This window comes from Myotis brandtii, unplaced genomic scaffold (assembly GCF_000412655.1).
Source record: "Myotis brandtii unplaced genomic scaffold, ASM41265v1 scaffold69, whole genome shotgun sequence".
NCBI lineage: Eukaryota > Metazoa > Chordata > Mammalia > Chiroptera > Vespertilionidae > Myotis > Myotis brandtii.
The window spans coordinates 470104-483017 of NW_005370700.1; the positions used below are offsets into that span (position 1 = coordinate 470104).

Consider the following 12914-nt stretch of genomic DNA (forward strand, 5'->3'; position numbering starts at 1 on the left):
AAAGGCTCAGACTCCTGGATGCTTAGCTCAAGTCCTATGGGCCTGTGCTAAATGACACCTTTGCAACCCAGGAGTGTGCTGTTTTGAACAGTTGCATGTCTATAAGAAATAATAAAGTGATTCATTTTTATGTTGAAAACTTCAATATTCGACAGACAGTCCATCAATATTGCCTTTGGTCCCCAGCTCCTGCCTCTAATGTTTAATTGTAATGTATTGTAGTCGCAACCAGTTGAATCAATTGAGATTGAAAAATGAAATGTTAAAAAAAAAAGTGGAGAAACGTATCCTTTGTGGTCAATATTAATCTTGCAAAGGAGTTTTGTTTCTTCTTTAAGGAAGCCTGCCAAGAGCGAAGAAGACAATGAGGATAGAAAGTGATTCACTGAATCAGCAGCTTCAGAAAGGTCAGAAGAGACAGACTGGCCCCTGTATTTGGCAATGAGAAGAGAGTCAAGAGGTTGGCTGGAGGCCCCTGGAAATGCATCCTGTGTGACCAAGGGGTGGTCAGGAGGATGGGGTTGGGCGCCATGCTGCTTAGGGAGGAGGGGTGTGCCCAGCCCCCTCCTCCCACACCTTGGCTCCCAGCGGGGCGCCTTCCCTTTCCTGGAGTAGCTTCTTATCCCGGACATAACAGTCAAGGTTTCCTTTAAGTCAATAACCTCTCTGAGACCTGAACTGTCCTTGACCTTCTATGCTTCTGCTGGGGTTGTCCCACAGTGACCTCTGTCAGAGCCACGAAGACTGTGTGGAGCCTCTTCAGCAAGAAGCCTGGATCTGTGGGATCACTCACCTGGGACCCCGGCACTCAGTTCCCCACACTGAGAAAGCTGAGTCTGGAAGATGCTGCCAAACATCATCTCCACACACTTTCTCAGTCACATCCTGGAATTATCCCAAGTGACTATAATTCTCTCCTGCCACTGCTCCTTGACCTTCAAAAAACTCTCAGTAAAGGAGCAGGATGTCATTTATGTATCATTTGACACTTGCTTTTGTCACATGCCTGCTGTAGGCCTGGTCCTGTTGGTCATATCAGGGACACTTCATGAAGACAGACAGGTTTCTACTCTGATAAAGCTGAAACCTAATGAGGGAATGGAGAACAGAGAAATAAATCAGATCATTTCAGATACTGACAAAGGACATGAAGAAATTAAACTGCAGGGATGTAGTCCCTGGGACTTTGAAGGGCCACTTTAGCTTGGGTGGTCAAGAATACCCTTCTGAGGAGGTGACGTCTGAGCAGAGACAGAACAGAGAAGGAGGCAGACAAGACATCGCCTAAGAAAGCGCATTAGGTGGGGCAACAGCTGCTGCAATGGGTCTAAATCAGGATGCACGGGGCTTGCTCTGTGGGAAGGAAGCCAGTGTGATGGGACTAGTGAGTCTCAATAGTGGTGCATTTGCCCCCTGGGGGATACTTGGCAATGTCTGGAGACACGTTTGTTGCCCAGGTGTGGGAGGGTGCTAGTGGCAGCTAGTGGGTATGGTTAGAGATGACTCTACACGTCCTACAATGTAGAGAACAGCTGCCCATAAGAAAGAATTCTCTGGACCAAAATGTCACTGGTGCTGAGGTTGAGAAGTCTGGACTAGAGGGTGTGCGTGTGGGTGGGAGTGGAGAGGCTTTGGGTCAGACCAAACTGGGGAGGTACCCTAAGGAGCTCCCACGGGAGACTTCTCCCAGGAGCCTGGCAGGGTCCTGTACATTTTGAAATAACGGTTTTGATGGGAAGCTGATGGGTGGTACCACAGTGGAACCTCGCCAGAAGCCCAACTGAAGGATAATGGTCACCTGGACAAGGAGGGGAGATGGACTAAGTGATGGTTGGGGCATGTGTTCAGGATGAAGGGGACAGAACAGCTGATGAACTGGCTGTGTGGAGTGGTGAGGGGAAGAGGGATCAAGGATGACTCCTGGCATTTTGGCTGGAGCATTTGGAGGGTCCCTTGTGACATTTTGTCATGAGAAAGACTGAGAGATTAGGATTCATTCCGGTAGGAAACCAGAAGTTCTGCTGTGGATGGGATGAGTTTGTGACACATAACAAATACATATAGATACACAGCAGACAGCAGGCTGTCACAGTAGAGATGGTACTTAAAGTAGATGAGAGACACTAAAACCCACCAACAATGTGCCTGCTTATATCAGAGGACTGACACAGCAATACCAAATTCAACACCATTCTGTTTGCATAGAAAAGGCTGGTTACGCTGGGCTGGCGTGGCTCAGTGGTTGAGCGTGGACCTGTGAGCCAGGAGGTCATGGTTTGATTCCCAGTCAGGGCAAATGCCCGGGTTGTAGGCTCGATCCCCATTGTGGGGTGTGCAGGAGGCAGCCAATCAATGGTTCTCTCTCATCATTGTTGTTTCTATCTCTCTCTCTCTCTCTCTCTTCCTTCTTCTCTGAAATCTTAAAGCTGGTTATGCTCTAATGATCCACGATTTCTAGAAGATGCATTTCTAGAAGATTAATTTCAAAGAGGTAAGAGAACAATTGATCTAAGGAGATATGGACAAACAGAGAACGCTGCAGCAGAAGCAGGGAGTACCAGAGCTCAGAGAACTTGAACTTCTTGCTGGTGCTCCAACATGACACAGGTGAAGCAACGGTTCCCCTGGCAGGGAGGCTGTTACCCCACTTTTCCATGGGCCAAGCATCCCCTAAGGACCACTGCAGAAAGCACCCTCTGTGACATCGTCTTCTCTCCTGACCTGGTGGCTGCCCTTTTCTGTGCATTCGAGACCCTTGAAGTTAAGCCCTTCTCACGAGCTAGTGCCTGACGTCACCAAATCCTCTTGTTGAATCTTATGACTGTGTACTGTGAACCCCTCTTTTCAGACCAAGTGACTAACACACTGGGCGATTAAATTGCCAAGGTCAGCCCGCTGATCAGAGGCAGAGCCAGGATCTGAACTCAGGGCTGTCTGCACCGGAACTCCTGCTCCTATTCTTTTTTCAATGACTTTCTCCTCCACTAGCCTGTGAAGTCCTTGCGGGACAAGATATGCCAGGCTGGTGAACGCCACGTGTCCTGGGTTTGTTTGCAAAGCACCACACATCTGGAACTGAACTAGTCTTGACATGTAAAATCTGACCAGGAACTCACAGGTGCTGGATTTCAGTCTCTAGGAATTCAAAACACATGCCGTCGAAATCTGCTGTCAACTGCTAGCCACTTAAAGGAATATTTTGCAGAGAGGACAAATAAAATCTTCATTTCCTTTCTCAAAGTTGAGATGTTTAACTGTTTAAGAATCAGCCCAAAGTGCTATTAGAATGTTTTCTTTACTGAACTTCTTTTCTTTTTCCAGAAAGAAACAAAACAACAACTTAGGGTACTTTTCCCTGTTGTGGCTGAGGCTTTGAGCTTTGGCCCTGCCACTCTCCCTCAGGTAACATGGCCCACCAGCGACCCTTCACCATTGTTACCGGCTGCTTCCTTTTGTGTGAAATATATATTTCAGAGAGGAAGGAAGAGGGAAAGAGAGTTAGAAACATCAATGATGAGAGAGAATCATTGGTCGTCTGCCTCCTGCACACTTCCCACTGGGGATCGAGCCCACAACCCAGGCATGTGCCCTTGACTGAAATCAAACCCAGGACCCTTCAGTCTGCAGGTTGACGCTCTGTCCACTGAGCCAAACCAGCTAGGGCACCGGCTGCTTCTGCTCTACTTCTGGGAACCAAGGCTACACCCTCCCCCATCGCTTAGCTCCCTACCTCTTGCTCCAACTGTTCATAAATTTTAATCAATGTATTGATTAAATTAATGTTTGCAATTATGTAATCAATGGTAGCAAAGAATTTCACTGCAGTGTTATTTGCAATAGCAAACAGCTAGAAACCATACCAATGGCAACCGTTATTGATCTATTTTTATCACATTATGGTACACTCTCCTGACAGAATATTACCATCTTTTAAAAATGTTTACGAAGAATTTTTAGTAACCAGGAAAGATGCTGAAAACATAATGGGGAAAATGATATTGAATATAGCATAATCCCAATTATGTATTAAAAAGGGTGCTTAGAAAAAAGACTGGAAGGGACTGTTAATGTGTCAATGAGATCATGGGTCATCTTTTTGCTTCATTAATGTTTCTATGTTTTCCAACTTTTGTGTGCGCATTATTTTATAGTCAGAAAAACAATACTGAGTGTATTTTAGAATGTGTCGTGGCTTCCGGAGCAAGAGGAGGCTTTCTTCCAGGTCTAGCACCTTTGTGAAGATGGTCAGTCATGTCTAGCGCTAAGTAAGAATGGTACCAATTAAAAAGCCAACAGGATCGTGGTGCTTACAAAGTTGGTGCATTCTATAATCTAAAAAATAGGTTGGAAGCTTATCATGTGCCAGGCTCAGGGCTAGCCCCTGAGATGCAGTATCACTAAGGCAAGGTCTCTGCTTTGAGGAGCTTACCGAATGAGAGGTGCCCATTTAAAATCTTGAAATGATTCCCTTTACTCCACATCCTCACCAACACTGGTGGTTTGTTGATTTATTGATGATAGCCATTCTGACAGGTGAGAGGTAGTATCTCATTGTGGTTTTAATTTGCATTTCTCTGATGATTAGTGACGTTGAGCATCTTTGCATATGTCTTTTGGCCACCATATGTCCTCTTTGGAGAATTGTCTATTCAGGTCTTTTGTCCTTTTTTTAAAACTGGGTTGTTTGTTTGTTTGGTGTTGAGTTTTATAAGTTCTTTATAAATTTTGGATATTAACCCCTTATCTGATGGATCATTGGCAAATATGTTCTCCCATTCAATGGGTTGTTTTTTCATTTTGTTGATGGTTTCCTTTGCTGTGCAAAAACTCTTTAGTTCAATGTAGTCCCATTTGTTTATTTTTTATTTTGTTTTCCTTGCCTGAGGAAATATGTCAGAAAAAATATTGCTATGAGAAATGCCCGGGATTTTGCTGCCAATGTTTGCTTCTAGGATTTTTATGGTTTCCAGTCTAACATTTAAGACTTTAATCCATTTTGAGTTCATTGTTGTGTGCAGTATAAAAGGTGGTCTAGTTTCATTTTTTTTGCACATGTCTGTCCAATTTTCCCAACACCATTTATTGAATAGACTATCTTTAGTCCATTGTATGTTTTGCTTCCTTTGTCAAATATTAATTTATTATAAAGGCATGGATTTATTTCTGGGCTCTCTATTCTGTTCCATTGATCTATGTGGAATTTAATGAACAAACTGAACTACCAAGCAAAATAGGAACAGATTCATAGACAGAGAGCAGGCAGACAGCTCTGGTGGGGGTTGGGGTGGGGGGATTGAGTAAAAAAGAAAAAAAAGAGAGAGAACTCATGGACATGGACAACAGTGTGTTGATTACAGGGGGGTGGAAGGTGGGTGGAGGTTGTATTAACATTTAATATTATAAGATATGACAAAGCTGTGTTATATAGAATAATTCAATCTTACTCTCATTAGTCCACTGTTAAAAAATAAATGTAAGGTCTACTTGTGGTTAAAAAATAAAAATGTAAAAACCTTAAAAATTTAAAAAAAATCAAAATCTTGAAATGAGAAAATAATGTGTAAACAAGGGTGGGCCCACACCCTTAAAGATGAATACTTCCCTCTTACCACCATTTTAAATCTTTCTCAGGATTAAACAATCAGCCGATTATAGAAGAGTAATAACCTAAGTGGGTCCCAACTTTTTGGCAAAGCTGTCCCCTACCTCGGAAGGTCTGGCTGCAATCCCCCGTTCCCTCCACGGAAGGTCAGGGAATATGCCAGGACTTTCCCCAAATGGCTCGTGCTGGAGCCTTACCTCGGAGTTAGATTTAACTCCTGTAAAGAAAAGCAGCTCCCTATCCACAGATTGCATGGTATTGGACAGGTCTTTTCTCTGCAGCCAGGAGGCCTCCGCAGGGCGCTGTAGTCTGCTTGTGACACCCAGGCTCCTCCCCAAGTACAGACCGACCCCTACACACTTGCGGTCCTGGGAGCCTCCCCGTCCCTGGACCTCACAGGGGCAGTGAGGCCACAATCCTGTCACCAGCGCTAGATCCACAGATGCCAAAACAACAGCCACAAAATCCCAAATTGCATCCATCTAGAATGAAAAGGTCCCAAACTCTCTGAAGTGCTGACTTAATCCCTGCAGCACCCTGTGCTGGTGACACAGGCACTTAGATGCCAACTCACCCTAAACTCAAACTCTGAGTGAGGATTAGTCAGGGGGGTTATCTCCTACCACGGGGCTTGCTGGAAGCATGAGAGCTGGAACCTACCCAGGGTCGCTAATTCCTAGGTCTCAAGGGACCCTCGGGGGCAGGGGGCTGGCATTGACCTGCTCCTGTTCTCAGGGAGGGCTCTGTCCCAGGGTCTCAAACCTCTATCCTCAGTGAAAAACAAAGCTGGGATCTGCAGTGTGTGTGTGTGTGTGTGTGTGTGTGTGTGTGTGGTGCGTGAATTAATGCATTACACACGTGTTCCACATGTGAAGATTTGAAGATTGTCATCCCAGAATGATTAATAAAGGGTGATAAGGGACCTGGAGCCACCCATCTGGGCTCAAATCCCTGCTCTGACACTCCTGGCAGTGACCTTGGGCTGATCATTGGAACCCTCTGAGCCTCAGCTTTTTCTTGTGTGAATCAGGATGATAAGTCTTCAGCTCCATGCTATTGTTAAGATTAAGGGACTCACTGCTAGAGGTGAGCATTCAGGGCCTCGTCTGACACTCACCCAAAGCAGTGCGCATATAAATGCTAACTCTTAGAACTTTCAGAATGCAGACAAAAGTAAAGGGAAGTCTGATGTTCTCCTTCCACACCCTATGGCTCCTGTGGTGTGGCCTATGGGCTGAACACAGGACCCCGGGAGACCACAGTGTTCTCCACTCCTCCCCGGCCAGCAGGGGCCAGCACGGGCCTCCATGTGAGGCTCTGTGTGGTGGCGCCAGCTTTGTCCACTCACCTTCCCTGCAGCAGGTCTTTGTGGAAATTCATTCCATCAGGACACGTCCATTTCATTTGCTGAGAAGAGTCCTCCTGGCAGAGAAAACCCCTGTAGGGTGCCTGTTCCAATTTGTCTTTGGCTCCGTGAAGAATGAGATGAAAGCAGCGAGCTCCCGGAGCCTGGCCACAACAGAGACAACGGCACAGATTCAGTCAAAGCATAAATCAGCTACTTATCTGGACCGCATTTTCCACTTGTTGGATATTTCTGGGGAGGTTCAGAATGAGTCACCCAAGATGTACCTTGTGCTATGCAGATGATTTTGAGTTAAAGGCAATGGAGACCTCATGGGCTCAAAAGAAACCCCCCCCCCCAACCCCCACACAACTACCTAGAAGAACTTGAATTAAGGGTCTTACCTATAATAAAAATCATCAGAGATAACCTTTTTGGACTTAACTCTATGGCAGGGCAAACTTTTATTTACTAAACACCTGCTATCATCGTGTGTAACTGAATTTGGCTATAGTCTCTTGTCAATCAGTCTCCTGCAGATGTGATGATGAGACCAGCCAAAGGCACTTTGAAGGTAGAGGAAAGTCTCTTCCTCCCCCACATTTACTTGATACTCATTGATCATGGAGTCCATGAAATGATGGCCTGTCCTGGGGCCCATACCCAATTTTTAAAAAATATGTATTTTTATTGATATCAGAGAAGAAGAGAGAGAGAAATATCAATGATGAGAAGAAATCATTGATCAGCTGCCTCCTGCACGCCTCACACTGAGGATCAAGACCGCATCCAGGCATATGCCCTGACTGGGAATCGAACTGTGACCTCCTAGTTCATAGGTCAATGCTCAACCACTGAGCCATGCAGGCTGGGCCTCATACACGATTTGAAAGAGGGATACATGAAGTGCCTAATCACAGTCAAAGTCATTCACAGTCATTAGCATATCCTGGAGTACAAGGTGGGCTAGCTTAATAGGACATTTTCCACAGCTCCAAATAACTACATTTATTAAGTTGAGGCATAGGAAATTGTGAATATGCAACCAATTTTTAGTCTACCTAAACAACTGGAAATGACTCAGTCTCCTACCTGTTCCCATGTTGTATGGCGTTCCAACAGCAGGACTCAAACAGCGAGGAAAGGTAATTTGCACACAGAGGGAAGGTCGTCTCTGCAGACATATGACACCATAGTTCTTCATGCTGTCTTTCAGCCACTGCCAATAACTGAATTAAAACAAGTCCTATTAATCACTTCAGGGAGGAAAATGATATTTTGTTGAATATGAGACATTTGAAAACGAATAGCTCTGGTTATTACTCTGTCAGAGAGAACCTCACATCAGTTAGCACATGGCTGGCTTAAATTTCTTGTCATAATCTCGCTGGAAAAACCACTGCAAAATGGAAAGAGGGGAAGGAAATAAATAAATGAATTCACATGTCAAAAGACTCCCTGAGGAAGCCTTGATTTCAGTCCTGTCTTAAAAACCTTTTTCCCTTGTCCAGGTCAGGAAGTGGGGAATGCACACACCTCATAGGATGAGCTGACAATGACTGACACAGGGCATGGCCAATCCGTGGTTAGTCTCTTGGAAGGTGTCAATGATAATCTTACCCAGTAAGAACCACTTCCCACCCCTGCTGACAGTCCTTAGTCTCAGGAGCTTGGGGGAGAGTGACTACCTGTACATTAAACACAGGAGTCCATATGCTGCTCAAAAGTCACCTAGCCAGTCCTACCTCAGGCACAGACAATTCCTCCAACCTCTGTCACAGTCATAAACTCCGAATAAAAAAACCTGGACACCAAGTTTGACAAGTGTGAGAGGACTTACGGAGACAGGGTTTCCAAATATCTGAAATCGGGCTGGATTGGTGTTTGCATACATTGTTGGGTAGATATTTATGGTGCATTTATTGTATGATTACAATCAGCCCCACTTCTCACCCCCCAAATGAATGAACAGGACACAGATGTCATGGTGAGAGCCACGGAGCTGTGTGTTCAGGGGCTAGAGGACTCAGAGGGGAGAGGAAACATGAAAAGCCATTTAGTAAGCACCTGCCTTGCTCCAGCCTGTGCCAGCTGGCCTTGGTCTACATCTGTGGCATCATTTCACACCCTCTTGTCGGGGGGGGGGGGGGGGGGGGGGGTCACTGAGCTCTCACCACACAGACCTCTGTGAGCTGGCCAAGCTTGCAGCGGGAGGATCCTCCTTCCAGCTGTGGACCCGCCCCTGGAACCCCTCCTGGGAGAGAAAAGATACACTTGCATAGCCTTGCACCTCCCCTTTCTCTCAGAAACCCTTTCAGCTGCACCTCCAGGGAGTGCTCTCTGCTCCAGAGCAAGGAGGTCTACCTCAGGCGCTTGCTGCAGGGCGTCTGGCTGATGATGGGGTTCAATAATCGGAAGCCCACTTACCATTCTCCACTGTCAGCTTTAAGTAATAAAGGTGACCTTTTGGCCCCTTAAATATCGCTCTTGATTCCATAACCCTCCTTCTATTTTCTGAAATAATCATGTTCATTTAAAAAATGTTTATTCATTGTCTCTCTCCTCCATTAGGAAGGTTCAGGAAGCAGAACTGACAGGACTTGGTGACAGATGACAGGTTCTGCCAGCGTCAGGCTTGCAGGAGTCCTGGGAGGGAGGTGTCCAGGAGGCAGCGGGGAGTGGTCAACATGGGAGGTGGGAAGCCAGTCTTCATTGGAGGTGGGAAGCCAGTGTTGTCCCTCAGGAAGTCATAGACAGACCAATTTGAAGACCACTGGGTGACAGGAAGAACTTCACACAACACTGATTCTCAATGACCACACGCAGGGCTGGGAGTTAGAGAATTCTGAACTTGGGGTTGGCCCATTGGCCATCTCGGACTGGGTGCAAGTCTACACCCTGAGCCTTCCCCCAGCCCCCTGCATTCTTAGTTATATGTGTCTCCATGGTGGACTGTCATATGTTTTTTTATTCATCTCACTGCACTCCGCCCACCCCAGCACTTCTGCACAGAGTGGATACTCAACTTGTTCATGCAGGTGCTGGGCGGTTTATGAAGGAAGTCAAGGAGCCTCTATTTTTGGATCTCCAGGAGGAAGAAACAAAAAACCACTCAGCAGAGCGACACAGCTTGGATTCCATCTAGAAGCAGGCACTCGGTAACCTCTCGAGGTCATTTCCACCCTCTGATGCTCAGACTAGATTGAGGGGGCAGCAAAGGCAGCGTGCTCCGGTAACACTGGTAGGTTGACCGTTCCCGCCCGTTGCCCTCTTTCCCGACACACACCAGCTCCTCCCTTCGAGTGATGGAGAAAGAATAGGACAAAACCCAATACAATGCAATTCAAGTAATATCCTAGTGTTTGAAGAGTGGGGTCGTCATAGAATGTTGACATAAAAATTATATGCAAATGATATGCAGGCAGCATTGTAATACATACCTAATAAAGTTTCTAGGAAAAAACATCCTAATGGGTTTACCTGTGAGAGATGGTGGTTTCAGTGTCACTGCTCCTGAGGAAAAGGTATGGCTGGTTGTGCTTAGGGAGGCAGGAACGTGACACACATTCCAATGAGTTCTTTTTAACCCACTGACATGTTCTAGGAAAAGGAATATTCAAGCAGTTCTTAAAATGTATTATAGATCATAAAACAAAATATTTCGTGTGCATGATCTATCCCTGGCTTGCAGGGCAATTTCTACTGATTTAAGAACCTCCATATGCTAATTGTGGAACAGTTTTCTTAGACTCAGAAAAGCAAATGACCTCCAAGTGAGCGCAAGAAAAGTCAACATCTGGAGGTGCAACATTTGGAAAATTTACCTTAGTTGCTATTTCAATGCTTTCAATAGATAAAATTAGTAATTAGGGGAAAGTACAAGTCCATTGGACTAAGACCTAAGAAATCATAATGAGTAGAAAGTACTTGAATTTTCAGTTTGAAACGTTTTACTGCCACGTCTTTAGAGAAAGAGAGGTATGATAATGGAGGAGTTATAGTCATAAGCAGATGGGAGAAAATTCTCCAAGTGTTTTGCTGTTCCCCCTTTGAACAAGATAGAACATTGTGTTTCTAGTCTGGAATAAAAGGAAGGCACTAATGAACCGGAGCCCAACAAAAGCAGTGCTTGTTTTGGGCACTTCAATTCAGGGCAGGGAAATGGCATTATTTCCTACTTTATGACATAGCCCAGAAGATGGAAGGCAGTCTCAGGGATCCATTGCCCATCTCCTCCTGTCAAGGGTTCAACCTTAGTTTTCTAGAAGGCAGGGGACAATATGTAGGGTTCTTCCCCATCCCCGTCACCCTCAGGACCTTTCATTTAGTGATCAGGCAATGGGCTTTCCAAATGAAGGCCTTGGTTGCAACTTTGGTATTTTGGTGATGGGGAATAAAAAAACTTTAAAGTCATCTTTCAAATGAATGACAATAGTGAAACAGAACAAAGTTTGCAGAGATCCATTTGCACAAAAGCTATGTTGGGGCTGAATTGAAAAATAAAACTCAATGGCAAGAAATGAGAAAAACCTATTTTCTCTACTATTACTGTATCTCTCTCTCTCTCATAACAATTCAATAGCTATTTCTCTAAGAGTTTTTAATTTAAAAGGTACTTTTGTTGTGTTCCCAGTTATTTTCTTTCTAGCCATCCTTAATGCTTCATTTACAACAATGACAAAAATACTTCCACTTAAGTAAGGCTTTGTTATCCACAGATTACCTCCAAGGCATGACCTGGTTTATCACTGGGGAGGTAGGTAGGGTAGATACCACAACCCCCACACTTCACAAGAATTCTATCTCCTGATAGTTGGGGATAATTCACAATGCCTCCTATGAGTGTCTGCATGGGAGTCACATGACCAAATGGGAAATGTTCACTGGGCAGTGCCAGCACATTACGGATTTTTATGTATTTTTCACCGTGGGGCATGGGGAATTTGGATGAATGTTGGGGATACTGACTCCCAGGTCAATGCTATGACGCCGGTTACACCTCTTTACATGTCTGCATGTCAATTTCCCATGGGAAAACTGCGCATCACAGGAAACAGTGGTCATCCATTGTCCCGCCTAACAAAGCAGACTTCCATAGGTGCAAAAACAATAGTTTAATTAGAATTTTCTGCCTCCTTAATAGTGCTGGATTTGCTTTCATGTGTCTAGGAAAATAAGTAACATAAATGTTTCTTCTGGAAGCCTAGAGGATGAAGAAGGAACAAGCATTAAGGCCATTTCCATCCACAGTCTAACCTCACCAGCAGGTGGTGCTGTGACAAAAGCAATCGAGAGAAACCAGGGGATTGAAGACTTCAGACTATGGACTTCAGACAGGTTGGGAGTCCTGGCTCCCAGACTGATCCTAGTGCCCTCTTCAAAGTTACAATTCTGTGGACACACGTGGTTGATGTGACACTAAACAACTTCTAGGTTCTTCAATTGGGGCTGAGTCTACTAGCAAAGGTGCAAACCTTCTCAGAGCTTCTAAAAGCTTCTGCTCCAACCTCTTCCTTCCCCTCTCTCAGCAGGCAGAGATGCCCTTCTGCCTCATATTCACTCTGGAGATTCCTTGGCTTTGGGGACCTTTAAGTAGTAAGCACTTCACAGTTTACATATATTATCAGATGCCACTGTGATGAGAAGTGAAAAGAAACTCTTTGTCAGAAAATGCCTGGGAGGCTCCCAGGCAAGAGCAAGGAGACTACTATGGCTCTGCCTCTTTGGCCACTTAACAGGCTCCTGTAGTCTCTTCATCCACATGCCTATTTACTCCAAGCTCCAAAGGGCAAAGTTTTGTCCTTTACCTCCACAGTACCTTACATGTAGTTGTGCTTACTGTGACTTAATGATACAATAAACAGAAGCAAGCACCGACTGAACTGGTGGGCTGTGGAAAACACCAGCACAAGCTGTGCCCAGTCTTCCATGTCAGCCCAGAAGGTAGGAAATGAGGGAGGTCTCCAC

General features: G+C 45.2%; 1 long non-coding RNA gene across 2 annotated transcripts; it reads right to left on the bottom strand.

The window, feature by feature from the left end:
- Positions 1–1004: 1004 nt before the first annotated feature.
- On the bottom strand, positions 1005–8471 carry LOC106723995. Of its 2 annotated transcripts, XR_001359749.1 has the most exons (4): positions 8271–8471; positions 8040–8176; positions 6951–7111; positions 1005–1087 (listed from the first exon to the last, which is right to left on the bottom strand). It is a non-coding gene; the product is annotated as an uncharacterized LOC106723995 (long non-coding RNA). The 2 variants fall into 2 exon arrangements; XR_001359748.1 differs by lacking the exon at positions 8271–8471 and having other exon boundaries at positions 8040–8262.
- Positions 8472–12914: the final 4443 nt, after the last annotated feature.